Source organism: Haemaphysalis longicornis, unplaced genomic scaffold (assembly GCF_048455015.1).
Source record: "Haemaphysalis longicornis isolate Haplotype H1 unplaced genomic scaffold, Haemaphysalis longicornis Haplotype H1 scaffold_2, whole genome shotgun sequence".
Classification (NCBI taxonomy): Eukaryota; Metazoa; Arthropoda; class Arachnida; order Ixodida; family Ixodidae; genus Haemaphysalis; species Haemaphysalis longicornis.
In genome coordinates, this window is record NW_027526295.1 from 230,913,941 (window position 1) to 230,933,555 (window position 19,615).

Consider the following 19,615-nt stretch of genomic DNA (forward strand, 5'->3'; position numbering starts at 1 on the left):
TACCGCACGCGCTCACGGACCGCGGAGAGAAACAACTTCAGCCCAACTAACGTGTTAAATTGGCTAATATCTGAGCTCTTTGTTCCAGCCTCAGAGCAGCGTAGACGTCCGCTTAAAGGCCTACTCCCATTTTCCGAAGCAAATATAAGCGATCAAGGGTGCCGAGTTTGTGATCTCTTCCGCGGACTGGTCACTGGCCACGGCGTCGGCGTGCATCGCCAAAGGCACGGAGGAAGAAAAAGTTGGCCGAAACGATTACGAAACGACCGCCACTTCAGTGCGGCATGCCGTGCGCATGCGTTGACAGCATGCAGGAAAGAACACAAGGCAGCGCCGCTTGCGTTGATGCATGGTATAGTGGGACGGCAACGGGTAAAACGACGATGAGGGAAAAACGGGACTGCGTGAACAATTTTAACGACAGCAGCGCCCCTACGTCTCAACGTTTACAGAAGCTAGTTTTTGTTCGTCCGCATGCAGCGCCACCAGTGGCCTTCTGTAGCGGTTTTCTCGATTGCTCGCGTTATGCGCCTGACGTACTAAATGAACTGTCGGTCAGACTGGCGGGAACGGTTACCAGTTTGGTTGTGGCGAGAAACTGCGGATTTCTTCATGTCCTCAGGCTGTATTTACTGTTCGACGAAGTGAAGTTTTGCCGGGAGGCGCAAAAAAGGTCAGTGCTGCTTATTTATGTTCTGGTAACGGTTGTTGTTCATTGACTTGTTCATCACTGCGTCAGATAAACGTGCCGCTCTGCTTCCTGTTCGAAGCGAGAAACGTTGCGGCCGTTATTTTAATTAAAAGCTTGTGTGTTTGTGGGTCGGAGTCGGCTTGACATTTCTGACTGCGTACGTTAGCTAGTGCTAGTTAGAAAGTGGCTGGTGCGCGCATTTCTCGAGTCTGCATGTCCCCTTACGGTGTGGTGTTGCTTAGTTGTATATTGACGGTTGCTGTACCTGTCAGCGGTACTGAATCTTCTCGGGTTAGTCGCACGCTATTGTCTCACGCGCACACACTGCACAACATGTTTGTCGGAGCGTCTGTCTTTAGACTTATCGGTATTTTCAAACTTCCTTGTTAATTGCGTTGTGTTGGTCTTCTGAGAGCCATAAATTTACTGTGCTAATCACGCTATTCCGCCTAAAGTTTATGTGCGTTCAAGGCGTTGACGGCAGCACTGCTTACGTTTATCTGTGCTGTGTGTGTAGTTGTTCCTTGTTTCTTCCAATGCCTTCGGTGAATTCAGATGTTCTATTTACACTAGTCAACGTTAGTTGGCTCCCTGACGTGTAGTGAAATGCAAGGGAAAGTGGTTGCCTGAGCAGTAGCGTAGTAACAAAACGTTCCTTTTGTGGAGGGGAAGGCAGGTGGAAACACGCAGAAAGTGTGGTGCCGTTTCTATGCTGTCAATGTCAGTGGTAACCTGAGACCTCAGAATAATTACCCATAAAACTCCCGTGTGGACTATTAGAAGTTGTAACGTCACAAAGTAAGTTTAAAAATAATCCATTCCTGCCATTTTATGCTATCAATGTCAGTGGCAGCTCGAGAGCTGGAATAATTTTCAAAACGCTCGGGTGCAAAGTTGTTGCATCATGATGTGCAGCAAACATTAATCCATTTCTATTCTACTTTGAACGTAGAAATTATACTGCAAAAGCAGATTGCTACATTCTGTATTCATACTCTATGACCTGTTCAGAAAGAGTATATGGCTGACTGTGTTCCTCTGCAAAAAAAAAAATGAAAACAAATTATTTCCTTTCTTTACATGCTCCTGCGAAGTCATGACTGTGGCATTCACTGGCTGAAGATATCTTTGGCATGCTGAAGGGTCGTTGGGGAGAGTGTGGCGGATTATGAATGCTCTGTGGAGCTCATAAGCCACAAAAGAGTACTTTTTGAGTTGTGCATATTGTGCAGATATTCACCAGTTCGCATAGACAAAGGACAGGTGAGCTTAAAGTATGAGCTTAAAGTAAAGTAAAGCATATCTCGAATTGTTTAGCAAGGAAAGATTACCAGAGCTTCCGCTGTAAAAAAAAATTATACTTTCGTGGAACGAATCAGACATTGCTCAATATTTTCTCGTGCTCCCTGGGTAAAGCGAGGCATAAATTTATTATCTGATATTTTTGTACTGTTTATTTTCTAGGCAATAGGGCGAAGATAGACCTAGAACAGTGGTACAAGGAATGCATATGGCCATTTTATTTGTATTTGGACCCCTTCTTGGAAGTGTATCATCAGAAGGCAACACATTAAAGCTCTTGCACGGGATGAAATCATTGCATTCTACAAGTAAGTACGCACTGCCATTGTTGGGTCTTTCATGGCGCGTTTTTAGGTAGTTTCTTTATAACTAATGGTTTGAAACTTCTTTTCAGTGACAGCTTGGCCTGTGGCTCAAGGTGACAGTCGGAGCTTTTCGGAACACGTTAGCGAAACTTTCCTGGAAGTGCACTTTGAGACGGCCCTGGCAGAAACACCCGGGTCTTAATTTTGGTTGGGTAAGCTGGCATTTTGTTTTTGCGAGACTCAATTTCTGGGTCTGTTCGTCCTAATAAAATCTCAGTGTTAAGAAGTTATCGTGAACGCCAATATTGGCCATTGTGTTCACATTCCGCCTATTACGGATGCTCCAACAGTGGCCAAAAAAAAAAACCAATATTGTGTATTTTAGTTTTGTAAATATTTAGCTTTTACACCTTGAGAGTTGTGATTTGCCAGCACCACGGACACGCCCAACGTGGTTGCTGCTACAACAATACGGTTTCAACTGACATTTTAAACTTCCCGCTGTTAATACGCCCGTAGCACCAATAATACTCCCAAATACAGGCGTAGCATGAGTAATGCTTGCATTGGATTTTGACAGGTGGTTAAATAAGGGGTAATTTTTTTAAAGGGAATTTTTTCGAGCGCAGAAAGTGACGTCTGCAAGAAAATGTGCTATAGTTGCGATTTATAAGAAAATTGTGCAACAGCCTAGTTCAGCATCAGTCAGCTGAACTTCTGCCTCATACCACTACGAACCATGGAGGTAATACATATCGAGAGGGAAATATTTTAGGGGGAACTAATTCCAAAAAAAATTTTTGCCACAGTGCGATATTTATGATTTCCTATGATTGGCCATTTATTTCTTTGTGGTAGAAGCATCGTTTAGCTGTAAGTTATAATAAGCCAGTTTCACTACAGCATTCTAGGGAGCACAATATACAGTACAGAGAACATTTTTTGCAGAGAGAAGATGTGCAAAATATAATTCCGAAAGGTGATTATAGTAATTATTATTTGATTAATAAACGAAACCTTTCAAAGATAAAAAAAAACCTTATATTCAGGATACCGAGGCAGCAAAGTTGGATACGTTCCAGAATCACGGCAATTTCATTGATTGTCTGTGGTGATATTGTTTAGCGCACTTTCACCTTTAGCAGCACTCCCAGAAAAAACCCAAGAAATCACTGATTTTAAATCAATTACTGTGTTATGAAAGGGACTAAGCAACTCACTCATTTAAAGCAACCATGTAACAAAATTTTCTTGTTTCCTTGAAGGTACATGAGGTGAGCAGTAAGTCTTCTCGAGGCCCGGTTATTCTGAGAGAAGGGACTGGCGGCATCAATATTGCCCGCAAGAAACACATCACGGATTCGCCGCCTGCATTGTCACTTCAGGATGTGGTCATCCTCTTCGCCCCATATGTCATCTTTTTCATCGTGTCATCATGTTCATATGGTTGTGTGCCTTTGGAGAGTTCTTGGGACTTTTGCAGGGAGTTCTTGGAAAGCATGAGAAGTTTTACAGTGGCCTGGTGTCATTTAAGTTGGAATCTCTGTTGAAATACTTGAAGTGTTCAGCTCCACTTGGGATTTTAAATTATTGGTAAAGGTTAAAGTATCTCTTGAAAGGCATGAAGGAGGTCAGATGAAAGGCATGAAGGGGGTGAAATCAGATGAAGAGGTTTAAGTTACTGGCACATGCAAGTTTCATGTCAGCTGAACACTGAAGTCGTGCCTTATTTTTCATCATTGGCACAATGCGCTGGCTGCCTTTGAATCTATAGTGGGTGTTAATGTAGTTCATTGCACCTCATTGTAACGTCCTTATTATTCAAGTGTAGCTCATGAGATTTTGTTTTTTCATGGCAGTGCTACTGCTGATGCAAAAGTGACAGTGATTATTTACGGAGATGGCTTCCGCCTTCATTGATAAATTTTAGTACACGATATGAGCTGACACCCATGACCGAGAAGAATTTAAAATGTGCGCATTTGGCTTGAACAAGTTTTCTTTTTTGAACAAAGCTGCATTTCTTGTTTGGCAGAAGCAGGGCTTTGGTCACAATTACACTGATAGCAAGACGGGAGGGTTTTTATAGCACGCAACTGTGAGTTTCACCTAAGGTAAAATGTTGAGGCTGGAAAAAATGCTTTCAAGTCTGCTTTGTAAAACTGGTCACCTGTATGATTCAACGCTGGCTTGTTTCCTTCTTACGGATGTCTGACTTGTTCCCGCTTGAATTGATGACGTATATAATTAGTCTGCTTGTTAAATTTTAATATGTGTAACATGCTTCCAGCTACCTGGTTTGCAAAATTATATAAGATTCACGCTGGCTTTTGTGAGATTTCTTGGGATGAATTATTTTAAACTACAAATTGTTTGGGCAAGTAACGTGCCTTATGTCAGGCCTTTTCAGGACGCTCATGAAGTCTATTTTGCCTACAACTAGCTTGATGTTCCACTTACGTCTGGTGTCAGGAAACTACTATCTTCAATAATGATGTTTTAATGGTGGCATACTGCCACATGTGACCTCTCGTGTCAAAATGTTTTATCGTTAATCTTGGCTCGAGCGTTGTTTTCCTAAACTCTTGCACTGCACTGTTGTAGGTTTGTGATAATACAACCGTGTATGGCTTGTTTTTAGGCCTTTCCCTACAATTTAATAGCAAACTGCATTTTCCCAAACAGTTATGCGTAAACATAGTATGGCAAGCGCAATGAGTCATTCCGCCTTTGAATTACCTTGGTTTATCTGTTAAGACAGCATATTTGATCCTCACTGTTGTATAATGTCTGTGTCAGTGCCGCGGTAGACGCACACGTCTATTTATTTGTGAAGCAGTTGCCCCTAATACTGTCTTTATTAACCATGTTTTTGAGTAAAGGTGAATATGTGAAAATGCCACTTGGAGCCTAGTGTTATCGTTATGGTATTTATTCCTTGTACGTTGGTCATTTTCTGTGCAATTTAAAATAGACAGCTATTCAAATCTGAAATGTATGCATACTAACACCCAATAAAGTTGTATAGTATACTGAAAAGCAGTGTATGAGTCATAATAGTTGGTTTAGTGCGTATTTTAATGCAAGTATATTGTTTCTTTTACATGCAGCTGAAAGTCAGAAGATGATTCGGCGGGTGAAGCCAATGACTGTGTGCCGCTCTAGGTGCCTCAGACCAACTTTTATATAGAACTGTGCTCCGATAGGCAACTGTTGGGAACTGTCAGGGACCCCACTGCTGCGGTGGTTTCTGCTTTCCAATTGTTGGTATCACTGCGGGTCATATATCAAGGCTGTGTTAAAATGGTGCTTGCGGTTTCCTGCTGATACCAATGCATCCGCCAGCCTGGCATATGACCTCGGTATATACCGACAGGAAAGCAGAAATATTGGAAAAGTGGAGTCCCATAGACAGCTTCCCAATGCCTACAGGAACACCGTTTTATATAAACAGCTGGCCTGAAGGTACCTGGAACGGCGCACCGGATAAATTCCATAATCATTTTACATGGATCAATGTTCCAGTAACTTAAACTACCCTTTTATTTGGAACAGTGATCCGCATACTTTTATTTGGAACACCGATCCACATAATTTAGTTGCAAAAATATGTGGGGAACTGTTCCACTTAATTTTCAGGATATGTGGAACACGGTTCCAAATATATAACTGGAACTTTTTTGCAAAAAAGTTCCAGTTACTAAGTGGATCTTACGTGGAACCAGATTAAGAGTGTTCCTGTGATGCCACATTTCTGGCGGAAACCGCGTGCGCAGTGATGCATGCACCGTGTCGATGACTATAGATAGAACCGTTGCCGGTACAAAGCTTCGGGGGAATTAAAGTCATGTGCGCGCGATCCTTCATCATACCGATATGGTGCTTGCACCGGTCTCTTGGAAACTTTTAGGGCCCCAATGTCCATTTCACGCGCTTCATCCGACACATCCGCCCAAAAGCTAGAAAAGTCGTCGCGTAGTTGGCCGATGCTCTCTTCAACAGCCATAACTAAAAGCTGTGCACGGGTGAACTGTAGGCTCTTCGTTTGGAGAGCGGTGTTTACACTTTTCAACCTCTCAAATACAAGAAGCATGAGCCTAAGTATATAGAAAATAAGTGTCGAACTTTTGAAGCGTTTTCGCGTAACCGCGCGCTTTGGCTCCCGTGCCATTTTTCTCTTCCGATGAAAGAGTAAAAATAAATCTGGTTAGTTCTGAGTAGTTAGTGGAGACCGATAGGAGAGAGCGCGCCTTTAATGTCCACCTAGTTTTGCAAAACTGTCTGAGCCCAGGATTTTCCTCTTTCTGAAACTGCTGGAACTAGCTGAGACGTTTTGGGGAAGTTCTAACGAAATTGTCCGGGTCCGTAAACGAGCTAACCAAATCCCGACATACGTAAATTTTTGTGCACAAATCTTGCAAAGATAGATTCAGTGTATGCGCAAGGCAGTGCACATACAAAGCTCTTGGTTCTATCTCTTGAACAAGGGCCTGAAGCCCACCGCTCTTGCCAGAAATATTTGCAGCCCCATCATAACCTTCCCACGGCAGTTCTATACCCGAAGATTGAATCGAAAAAGCACATCTTTCAAAATAGAAAAGAGAGTACGGGTTCTGGTGTCTGCTGTTGCATAAAATCCAACGAATACCTCGTCCACTTCAAAGTTTTCCTTAGCATACCGAAGGCAGGATGGATACTAGCTCTGGCGCAGTTACGTCAGAAGTTTCATCAACAATAACAGCATAAAACCCTGCCCCGTGCACTTCATTCATTAGGGAGCGAAGCATGCTGTGTGTTGTTAACTCGAGCATCTCGTTCTGGATGTCACCGGAGATCCATTTATAGCCGGTTCTAATTAGCCATGCTGCTAGTCCCGGCACATCGGCTTCGCACAACAGTAACAGTTGCTTCAAGTTCCCCTCTTCATCATCGTGTCCTCGCAGCGCTAGACCTTGGAAAGCCAAAAAGCGAATGGATGACAATATAGCACTATGAGCTTTGCGGCTTTCCTTCGTTTGGTTTTGCTTAGACTCTGAGAGAGCAGATGCCACATTCAGCCCCACGTTTGAAGCTGTCAGAGCGGTGGAAGCTGGGTGATGCAGTAAGTTTTCATGGCTTTTAAACCTTGGCAAAGCTTTTTTCCGGTTCTGGACGCCGATTTCGAGAAAAGCGATCAGCGAGTCTTTGTCTCGGTATGTACGCGGGAGTGGAAGTTTTTGTCAGTAGCACGTACGCAGATGTCATAATCCACCTTACTGAATTGTGCATTGTAAAAAAAAAAGCCAGCTGTAGGTTGATCGCCAACTCTTTCGAAACCCTCCTCCACCTTTGCCTTTAGTGGGCCCTGGCCGAGTCTGTTCAAGACGCCCATGAGTGCTTGGTTTTCCAGTTGTGGCATCCCCATTCTTTGTTGCTGATTCCACGACGTTTCCTCCAGTCGGTGCCGACAAACTCGCAGAACTGGGTGTTTCAGCAGTAGTAGCGTTTATGGCAGCCAAAGTCTCCATAGAGGGCGCAAAGGTTCCGCCATGGCGAGGTGGAAGCTCATCGGCTGCATCGCAGTGGCCGGAAGGATTTCTGGGGAATTAAGCAGATACTCGTGGTCTCTTGATAAAATGCTTGTCCATTCTGCAAAGCCAGGAACTGCAAAAACATTGAAAGAATTGGTGTTCGGTGCAGAACGATTGAAGGGAGGGGAATGTGCCATCAAATATGTGATCATGAGTAATTTCTTGAGCACCGAAACATGTATTTTGTAGCTCTTTAAGGAGGAAATGTCAACTCTCAAACACTTGACGATCCGGAAGGCTTTTAACTGCATAAATTTACAGCTCTAATAAAGGAGTGACTTTGGCGCCCCTCGTACTTTCCCATTCTGGGACAAAAATACTGCATTCATATGCGTTTCCAACGTTCTCTGCGTTTCTCCAAGTATTGGAGCCCTGAGGACACACATTGCAACACTGCGTGTCTGTTGTAACCTCAACTGTTTAAAAGCAAAATATATTCCCTGGGGAGCCGCAACCAAAACTGCGGTAGTTATGTAAATTTATGTTACAAGAAAAAAATTTAACGTGAAAACAGCGCAACGTGGTTATAACATCACAGAAAACCGCTAGAAAATAGAGAAAACGTAGGCTAATTTGAGAAAATCTAGTGCCAGATTAGGCATGTTGGAACATGCGACTAATTTAAAGCTATCAAAGGTACGCATCCGAGGAATTAGCTAACGTTTAATATGTTGAATAAATGGTGTTCACTAGGCAACAAAAAATAGCGACCAAAGAATAATCGAATAGATTGTCATGCGTATTCTAAAACGTTAAGTGAAGACGCACGCTTGAAAAAGGCCACGTGAACGCTCCGAGTGCGATGAACCAAACCATACCATTCGGGTAAAGGTCATTATTACATCGTGTAACCTGTTAAGCTGACCTGTCCCGTCCTCGTTATTTTATGGTTGTAGGCCCATTCATCACATGGCGTTTTGTCTAAGGCCGGTTCGTAATAGGCCGTTTGGTCACATAGGATCATTCGTCATAGGACATTTTGTCGCTTAGGAAAGTTCGTCACAGGTGCAGTAAAACAAAATTTGCGGTGTGTTTTTAGACGTAAGAGGTTATAAGGCATCACTGATTATCATTTAACATGTTGCATAATGATTTCTGAGTAAAAAAGTGTAATTGTAACTAATTTGCACACGTTGTTATCACAAACGACGTGATCCTAGCAATCATTTTCCAGCAATGTGGAGTTAAGAAGTTTTGTACTATATCTTTCCCTAGCCGTGAGACACATTTCTTTGGAAGGAGTAGTAAGATACGAAAGAGACAGCCTGCTAAACAAAAACATTATTTCAACCAACACCTGAAAAAAAAAAGAAAAGGCCAACCCACGAACAGCGAAGGATACGAATTATCTGGGTTGAAGCCCCTAACAGCCCCTTCTACCCCATCTCGACATTCGCCCAAAATTAAACTCCCAGACGAAATTTCCAAGAACGAGAAGGTCTGTGCTACCACTGTTTTTAACTTGGAACCACATGCCTCTTTGACCAGTTTTTCCATGGCGAGTCGGCTGTGACGAAAGGGCCTGTTCATGCATGGAAGGTGCCCAAGCTGGCCGCAACACTGAAAAGAAGGGCGCGGGTTCTTCTTTGTGGCTCGCCTTCCAAGAACTTTATTGCGCTACGTGCGTGCCTCACTTTTCTGTCTAGGGTTGTTGAACTCGTATGTATATTATCGATCAGCCCACGTCACCCTACTTGCCCACTCTGGCTTGCATACATTGCTGAACTTTCCCAGACGTACGCCCGAAAAGAGAGAAAAAAAGAAAACATGTACCTCGCTCCTCTCTTTTGAATCGAACCATTCTACCTACTTCGTCGAGACTCACATGCGTACAAAAAAAAAAAAATAAACACGTGAACACTCGCTTTGTGCACCTATGACGAACTCTCCCATTTGACGAACCGGCTTATGACGAATGACCCTGTGACCAAACGGCATATTACGAACCGGCCTATGACGAAACGCCATGTGACGAACGGGGGCAACGCACCCTCGCCTCGCGCCCACTAACGTGGTAATTACCACTGAAGATATAGGGTCTATTCGTTTCACCTGCACCGCGTGAACCAGTTCAGGCGATGCCGCACTTCGCCATTCGTTTCAGCAGTGCAGCTCGCGGCACCTGAACCACGCCGTTCGATTCACCGGTGGTGCCGAGTGCAGGACGGGTTCATCGCTTTGCCTGCACTCCCTGCCGAGGAGGTGCAGAAGCAGACGAAAAACGTGCAGGTCTCGTTCCGACCGCTGTGAACTGGTTCACAGCGGTGCAAAGCTGAATCGAATAGACCCATACAGGTGCAGGCTGAATCGAATAGACCCATACAGATACGGTGGCTTCACAAGGGACCTGCAGCGCCGCCTGGCAGGGAACAATTCTATCGCCCAGACGCGCATCCACTCCAGACAAACAAACGATCAAAGCTGAAAAGCATTCTCGTGGCAGCGCTATTCACCCTTTGAGCGCCGCGTAAGCTCAACCGGCGCGAAAGCAAACACAAGCAGCGGCCCGCGGCATGGGTATTCTTCTGTCTTTAACTTTCGATGAAGCACGTTCCGCTGAAGGGCGCGGGCAAATTGGCCAGCTTGTAGGAAGAGAAACACAGTAGCGACTTGTGGATTTTTATGCTCGAGCCTAGGCATCAAAAACAGCCAATTCCTAGCGATGTAACGTTTGCAGAAGGAACGCCGCTCCTGCCGTTCCTTCATAAACATAACCAGTTACCGTTACATTTCCACCGACCCTTAATAGAACGGTGGCGTTCTTCCGTTCCTTAGAGATGTAACGTTTGTAGAAGGAACGCTGTTCCTGCCGTTCCTTCAAAACATAACCAGTTACGGTTACTGTTCCACCGACCCTTAATGAAACGGTGGCGTTCTTCCGTTCCTTCCGTTCCTTAGTTCCAGAAACGCCGTTCCTTAGAACACCGTTTCGTACAACACTGGTTGGCAGGTAAAAAAAAAAAACACACACGCAAAAACAAAAGCAGGCAAAAAAAAATTCCCCCGCATTTCCCCGAGGGGGAGAATGTGAAAGTGCGAATGCACGGTTGTCGGCCCGCTTGCGGCGCTTGCGCTCGGCCCCCGCAGCCCACCGCCTCGCCGCCTTCTCTTCCATCTCTTCCATCGGGTTTGTAGTATCACGTGTACACCACGCAGTTATCAAGCCGCTATAACGCCGCTGAGTCGCCAACGCACGCCGCTGACGACGTAGTTTGAATGCGTTAAAGATATAAAGCGCGTTACTAACACTGATATCAGCGTCGCGCTGCGGCCGCAAAGTCCTCGGATCGAAACCTGGCGCCGGATGCTGTTTTTTTTATATATATAGAGAGGAGGACTGCGGACGCCGCCGCCGCCACCGGTGGATGGTTTGGGGTCGCTTATAAAGTGCGAATGCACTTTATAAGCGACCCCAAACCATCCACCGGTGGCGGCGGCGGCGTCCGCAGTCCTCCTCTCTATATATATAAAAAAAACAGCATCCGGCGCCAGGTTTCGATCCGAGGACTTTGCGGCCGCAGCGCGACGCTTTACCGACTAAGCCACGGACGCGACGCTGATATCGGTGTCAGTAACGCGCCTTATATCTTTAACGCATTCAAACTACGTCGTCAGCGGCGTGCGTTGGCGACTCAGCGGCGTTATAGCGGCTTGATAACTACGTGGTGTACACGTGATACTACAAACCCGATGGAAGAGATGGAAGAGAAGGCGGCGAGGCGGTGGGCTGCGGGGGCCGAGCGCAAGCGCCGCAAGCGGGCCGACAACCGTGCATTCGCACTTTCACATTCTCCCCCTCGGGGAAATGCGGGGGAATTTTTTTAAATATAGAGGAGCACTGCGGACGCCGCCGCCGCCGCCGCCGGCGGTGGATGGTTTGGGGTCGCTTATAAAGTGCATTCGCACTTAAAACAGAGCAGAATATGTTACATACCCAGCTCGGTTTTTTGCCTGCTTTCGTTTTATAGCGTTGTAGGTCGTATGATTGTCTTTTTTTAGCGAAACAAATTTCTGTCTCACTTGTGGCGGTGACGGAAAGAAACGCACTGTAGGAAAGCCAACTTTACACAATGAGTTTCCACAAAGGGTAGATCAGCCACACATGGGATGTCCTTACGCGCATAACGGGTTTCGTTGTGGTAGACGAATGCAGTTTAGCGTCACACGGTTCAGCGATGATGATGATAAAGGCATTCTCTATCAGGCCCACAAATGGGCCGTTGATCACACCGCATGCTTAACTAATGGGAAGCCCAAATCAACGAGAAAGCTGAGCTAACTTGAGTAGCCCGTTCAGATGACCCAATCACAAACCAAAAGATACAAAATCATAGCATTACATTCGGTTAGCACAGCGTTGTCGTAGATTTGGACTTCGACTGATTGGATTGAAGACTTTGCATTTGTACCGCAGAAAGCTTGACGTTTCAACCATCTTTCTCCCAGAAAAAGGCGTTAAGTTTTCTTGTTGCTTTTGTTCTTCATTTCTTTTTTATATATTCATTTTTATGTTTCATATTTCTTTGCTACGTTTTTTCACGCTATGTGAACCGTAAAGTTATGTGGGAGAGCTGATGCCAAGAGCGCCCGCATTTAAAGGAACCCTCAAGACAAAATACGTTTGGTTCATTCAATAGACCACTGTGTCCTAAAATAATTATGGCAATTTTAACTCAAACTTCAAGCAATTTATCTATATAACAGAGAAAACGAATGAAGAAGGGACGATTCGCCACCCGCTATCTTGCCCACCCCTTGTGGTGTCATTGGTGATTGATTGATTGTGGGGTTTAACGCGCCGACGCAACGCAGGCGATGAGGCGCGCCGTAGTGGAGGGCTCCGGATTAATTTTGACCACCTGGGGATCTTTATCGTGCGCCGAAATCTCGTACACTGTGGTGTCATTGGGATTTGTTGGTCCGATTTGCGGCCAGCGACCAAAGCCAACGCCAAGAAACATGCGTGGGATTGTAGTGGTGCTTTCAGTTCCGTTTGATTGTACACTAACCCCCGACCCTCGTAACTACGCCAATAAATGCTCATCAGTACTACTGTACTACCACGTGAATGGCACACTGGCAACGCCTTTTTTAATGTTCCTCTTATTATGTTACTGCCGAAGTCGTATAGCGCGAAATTTGAAACTCATATTTGTTAACATTCATTGAAGAAAAGAAATTTCGGTGCCGGAATGAAGTCGAGTGAGTTACCAAACGCTCGTTCCTTCACATAAAGCCAGGTCGCATTTTGTCTTCATGTCCTTTTAAAACGCTGCAGCTCAAAACAGATTTTGTTTCCACGTTCTCCTCACAAGGGTGGAAGCAGTTTCCAACACGCGCCGTAATAATAAACCGGCCTTCCGCGATCGCGGCTGAGTCCACTGCCTTTGTGCCGGCCGCCAAATCAGTGCTGCGCACGTGGTGAATCGCTACGGCGCGTGTGTGCCCTATAGCCTGCCTGCCTAGCGCAGGCTACCTACAAGCTTCCGCGGCGGGTACGCTTTCCCGCCAAACAGCAGTGCCCCTCTTCGTGTTCGAAGATATACAGATATACAGATATAGTTCGCTCACTTATTTATATATATTTATACACCTCGCCCGGCGAGGGACCGGCGTTCGCCGTCGTCACCGGGGCTGCGCGACACGAACTCGCGGAATTTATTCAATAAAGGTTACCTAGGCTGTCGCCAGTAGAGAGCGGATCGAGGTTTGGAGTGCGGGGAGGAGGGCGGACGGGCCCGGCTTCCGAGACGTGCGCCACCGAGTTTATTACGCGCCTGGAATGCGGCTCGCCGCGCACGATCGGCATCCGGCCCGTGCGCGCCTCCGCGCGCTGCTCGGCCGACTCGTCGACTACTGTGCGGCGGTGGCTTCGGCGGTGGAGCGCGCGGAAGGGAGCGTGGCCGGCAGAGCTTCCTCGGCACGCAGAGACGCTCTCGCTCCCCATCCTCTGCTAGTCGAGCGCACGGTCGGCTCCGGGACACTCGGTCGGACCAGGGAGACCCGGTCACAACAGCACCTCATGGCTACACGTCACTCATGGCTACACACGCCGCGAGGAGAGAAAAAGAAGAGCTTTTTTTCAGTCTTCACACCCTCTCCTCGCACCGACCGCATGGAAGCTGCTGTGGGATTGCGCGTTCGTCGGATAAGTAAAGCACGAAAGTCGGTGCGGAAAAACGTACCTTTCGAGAACGCTCAGAAACACACACACACACAAAATGTATACTTTGCAACGTCTAAACAGTCTCGTTTTGGCCACTTAGCTCTTGCGAGGAAGAAATTTCCAGGCTCTTGCAAAACATTTTCGCTTCACGAGTGAGCCAATATAAAATCTCTCTCTCTCTCTCTCTCTCTCTCTGAGAAAGCGAAAATGAGCTTCTCAGCTGAACAGGTCTGAAAAAAGAACAACCGGAAGCAAACTATCCAGCTTACAAGCCCGCATTCACAGCATGGTGCGTGCAGCTGCGAGATTATTCCATTTCCTCGTGGGTACAAGCCAGACACTTCCTGTATGACGCGCCACCATCCATAGAGTTTCTTAATAAATATATAGTAAGAAACTCTATGCCGCCATCTACTGGTTCGCTGTAAACGCTCCTGTTATTATCTTGAGCAACCGCTATAAGGAAGAGCTCTTGAGTCTTGGAGCTATAAGGAAGTGCTCTCGACGAAGAGCTCTGTGTCCTTACGCTGACGGAGTGGGTTCGAGCCCCAGCAGGTGTAACGATTTTTGGCATTTTTCTTCTGTAAAAATGTTTTCTAAGATAAATTACACACGTTTTTTTGTTTATTAGGATGCTTTGTTATCTTTTACGTCGTTTTCTTTTCTTTTTTCTTTTTTTTCAGGTACGGGGCAAAGCACAAGCCCCCCCCCCTTATTTACGTTCAGCGTCGCGCGGAAGTGCTGGGCTAGTACCCACATAGGAACGGAATGTCGCCGCGCCGCTTTCATTTCATTTTTTGCCAATTCCCCTGAGTGGTTATGTTTGAAGTTAGTATGCAACTAAGGGCCTGCGCTAGGTTTCTCGTCCTTCAGATTTAAGCAACCGAGAGGCCCATACATTTTTCGAACAATTACTTGCACGCGTCAAATTAAGGCGAAGCTTTCTCTGCCTCAATGATGGCGTTTGATGTCGCATCAAAAGCCAACTTCGCACAAGGAGTTTCACAAAACGATGATGATGATAAGAAAGTGCACATTAAGCGCCCCAAGAAAAAAGATGCGTCCCGTGGTCGGAATCAGACCTGGGTCCCTCGCGTTATGAAGCCAGCGTTTATCCGATTGCGCTATTCGGACACGGTGGAAGTAGCTTCGCGTTTTAACCATCTTTCTCAAATGATAAAAGGCGCTTTTTTACCGCGCGTTTCTTTATCTTAAGAGTACATGACACCACACAACGGAACCACCGTTCCACATGGTTTCGGGGAGTGGTGGATGATACGGCTTAGACGCGCGTGGAGGGGGCAGACCCGCTGCCGCTGCGGACTCCTGTCGGGTGATGATGTGTCCAGTGCGGCCCCTGACGACCATCCTTGTCTAGTGAAGAGTGTACAAGAAGCCGGATTTTATCAGGTGGTCCCAAAATGGGGACTATTCCCCAAGGCTGACCGTTCCACAGAGACGTTTATTCCTCCTCCTCGTCTACCTAATAGTGGTGAAAAATAAAAAGTGTGCCGGTTAAGACCGTTTAAAATACTAGGAAATGCACCCGCCGCGGTGGCTCAGTGGCTAAGGCGTTGCGCTGCTGAGCCCAACATCGCGGGTTCGACTTCCGGCCGCGGCTGCCGCTTTTCTGATGGAGGCGAAAAGCAAAAACGCCCGTGTGTACGAGATTTCGGCGCACGTCAAAGATCCCCAGGTGGTCAAAATTAATCCGGATCCCTCCACTACAGCGCGCCTCATCGCCTGCGTTGCGTGGGTGCGTTAAACCCTACAATCATCATCAACACGAGCAAATGCAAGGATATGCAGAAACACATGGAACGGGCCTTCCCCACCCCCGGTATAACTAAGATGGCCTCAGCGAGCAGAATGACAAAGCCGCAATAGACGTTAGCGCAACAAAAAATGCGCTTCGTTTTTTTGGCGCACCAGCGTGTTTCGTCTGCAATAAAATGTGGGGCGATATCGCCGTGACAACGGGAGTGGAAGCACGTGATATGAAGGCAGCTGATTCCCGCGTGTCACCATTCGGTTGTGTGATGTGCCTTCATTAGTCTCCAAGCAGAAAAAATAACAAGAAAGGTATTTAGGCTTTTTATTCGTCAACATAATTGTTGTCAAACAGTTTCGATATACTGAAATATAGCGTACACTCTCCGCGAAATCCAGATGTAAAAGTTTGAAAGTTTTGCTGTTGTTTTCTTTTTGGGAGGAAGTCAACAAATCTCACTTAAGAAAATGGAATCATTTCTCTGTACCGCGTCTATATGCACAATTACTTTTACAAATGTGGGGATTGCAATTTAAATAACCCAGCGCAGAAAGATTCTAAAAACTGCGAAGAAGCACCAAAACAGGATCGAAGCAAGGGCAGGGGCCGAGGTGGTGCTGTCATCTCCTTTTGAATATTCTTTTTCAATGTGGACGTGTTCTTAAGCTTTGTCCTCTCAACTTTGCTTGCGTCTGCAGGTACCACCTCTGTACTTTTTTTATCCCCCTTTTCAGTTCACCGGACGCTCAAGAACGTGGAGCAAGCGTTAGCTGTGGTGCGCAGCATGGTACCAGACGACCAGTCACTGTGATCATCGCTACATCATTGAACTAAGCAAAGTAGAAACGTCCGAGGCGGCTGACTGACTATGTACACCATCATTCAAAGGTTGCTGTGCAAAGGACATGCGCACGTATTAGCCAAATGATATGTATTCTCATTCTGGATTTAGTGACAATAAGATATTGAACATCATAAACGAGAGTGCAGTAGACTCCCGATAAGCGGATTTCAAGGGACTGAAAAAAAAAAATTAGTTCCATTTAACAGGACTTCCGTTTACTGCGAAAGATGTGCTATAGCGCAAATTCATGTGCGCACACACTCTTAATACCATTTCATAGAACTCCAAGCGCTAGAAGGTGAATGCAGCAGATAGTTTTTCAGAAAGCAAGAAAACTGGAAGAGATTTAGACACAACATTTGCAAAGTTTATTTGGCAACAATTAGCCCCTGTGCACTACAAAATGCATCAATTTTTTTTTTGTTGTTGGAGTACCTGTAACGGCATATTTAGGATTCGGATATTCAGCAGCTGATAAAATTGGTCTGACAAGAAGTTCCATTTATGGTTCCGTTTACACGGTACCACGGAAATTTCAGTTCCGATTACCGAAAGTTTTTTTACGTTATGTGAATACGAAACCAAACTAATTCTGTATAAGCAATTTCCGTTTATCGATATTTTACTGTAGTTAAGTTAGGTGCGCGTTTCCTTGCCTCACCTGAACGTTTGGAAGACCCTGAAACTGTATCCGAATACTGCGCCTCTCCTAATTTGTCAGAAGTAAAGCAATCCAGCTAGCTGCTCTCAGTCCTTTTATTAAGCGATCGATCATTTGAAAGAGATAAAATGAACTGTATAATATTCAGACCGCATTACCGTCCGACTCACGCGATAGTGTCACGAAGCTAAAGACGGCGCAGTTGTCTTCAAGGAAAACAATTTTATTGGAGCGAACTTGTGCTCTCCCCTAACAACCCAAAGAATACACAGGTGGCGAACCAGCAGTCAACAAAGTGACGTGCGCAGGCGTGCGTCGGCGAGTCGAATACGGCGGCGTCTGCTCTGCAGGCTTTTATCTTTCAGCGCGAATGTTTCTCGAACCGTCGATTTACATCCGGAACATTGTAGATCAAAGAAGATTATTCTAGGCCAGGGACGTTAGGGCGAAACGCTCTCCTTATCAGAATGAGATAACCCGTGCGCATAAAAATAAAGAAGGGAACACGCGCTCCGCATAGGACACAGATGACATAGCCAGGCGCGGCCGGGCAGTAAAAACAAAAACAAACAAACAAAAAAACAATACATATGGTTCGCGGCAATATGAATGCACACGCCTGCACCTACACGAACGCATGCTTTTCTGACATGGCTGACAAGGTTCATGTAGACACGTCGGCCAGAAGTAGAAATCTCAATCGAGCTTGGCCCCTGTGCGAACGCCCTGCGCAAGGGCCCCACCTGCACCCAGGGCGCGCACGGCGGGAAACATTCATCAACAACGGGTGCCCGCAAATAACGCAAAAGACGAGGGTCTCCTCGTGGGCGTTTAGTTCGGCGAAACGAGAAGGCGCGGCTCGGGCCGGGTTACATCCGGGTGACCGATATTGCTGAGTCACTCAAATGGAGACGACTTTATTAGAAGACCCAAAGAGAAGCCCGGTCGTGCGGGCTTCTCTGCACGGCAGCCGCGCCCGAAAAGGAAGCGCGACGCGCAGGGCTTGCGTCAGGGGCTCCCCGCGGCGGCAGTCGGCTCAATTAAACGGGGCCCTGCCGGCACGCTCCCGCTTCCGGCGGCAAACGGGAGGAAACGGGGGAAAGGTCGTGTCACGTGTCACGACACGTGACCTATTGCATCTGCATCATGGGCCGCCACGGTTCCTAACGGCTGGTATTCGTTCACGGTTGCGAGGTTGAACGCGGCATCTCGGGTGCTACCATTACCACGGAGTGGCCGATGCCACAAAAGCTGTGTTATCTAGACATCCCAAATCGCAGTAGTGTCAGCGAAACTTTCTTGCAAGACGGCTTGGTACAAAACCACTTTAGACGCCTTACTCCTTCATAAATACGTCAGGGAGTTCTTTACACATGAATATCGAATTACAGACGTGAAAACATAATAAACACATACGCACACAAACCGAGGAAGACGAATGACTGTCTCCATCATACTTGGTGCTGTCGTAATGCAAAGTACGATCTATCTGTTCAGACCCACGTGCAGCCTGATCACGATAACGCTGCTAAGTTTAGCTGTACGGATATGTTAGACCCTGCGGCAAAACTGAGAGAACTGCGCTAGTGCAGATCTGCCGCGGAGGAGTTTCTGCAGATGTAACGTGTTAAGTTTATACATGCGAAGCCCAACCTTGTGGGCCCCGGCAAGTTTTCCATTCCCTAAATTCAAGGCCGAAACGTTAGTTTCGCTACCTCTGAAGACTCAAACGTGTTTTCTAATATACTAGATTCAATAGGAAGCTTACTTTCATGGGTGGGGTAGTCGTACGTAGTGGTTGTTGTTGTTGTTGTTGTTGTTGTTGCTTTTGTTGTCCTAAGGAACAATTAAAAGGAGACCAGACCAGAAAAAAATCACGAAGTTATGCGCATCAGTCGGTATAAGTGCCTATAAATGTCAAGCTATCCTCCGCAGGTGTGTGATTTCTCCACACAAATCTTGGGCGCTTTGGAGGGGGATTGCTCAGGTTGGAAAAACAGACGGAATATCTTCACTAGATCGAACATTATCGTGACATTTTATTCACTCAACGCGTCCAGGAAGCGGATACATTACCCAACGTAATGTTGAGCACTGGAACTTATTCAACACCACGTTCAAAAACTCTGATCACACAAAAAATCATGCACCCCTCCGTCTAACGACGGCGATGGTTGAACGAGAAGTTTTCTCGTGAAGGATTCTTTGGTTCGCCAATCCCACACTGCGAGTATGTTCTACTCTGGAGGTACCCACCACTTTTGTAAAATACCCACAGCATCTGTCGGGTCTGCACTCCGTCGGC

General features: G+C 46.3%; 1 long non-coding RNA gene across 1 annotated transcript; it reads left to right on the forward strand.

Moving 5' to 3' along the window:
• The first annotated feature begins 521 nt into the window (after nt 1–521).
• Nucleotides 522–5,337, forward strand: LOC144167676 (uncharacterized). The gene is made up of 4 exons (XR_013322087.1): nt 522–673; nt 2,156–2,301; nt 2,388–2,510; nt 3,564–5,337. It is a non-coding gene; the product is annotated as an uncharacterized LOC144167676 (long non-coding RNA).
• The last annotated feature ends 14,278 nt before the right edge of the window (nt 5,338–19,615 follow it).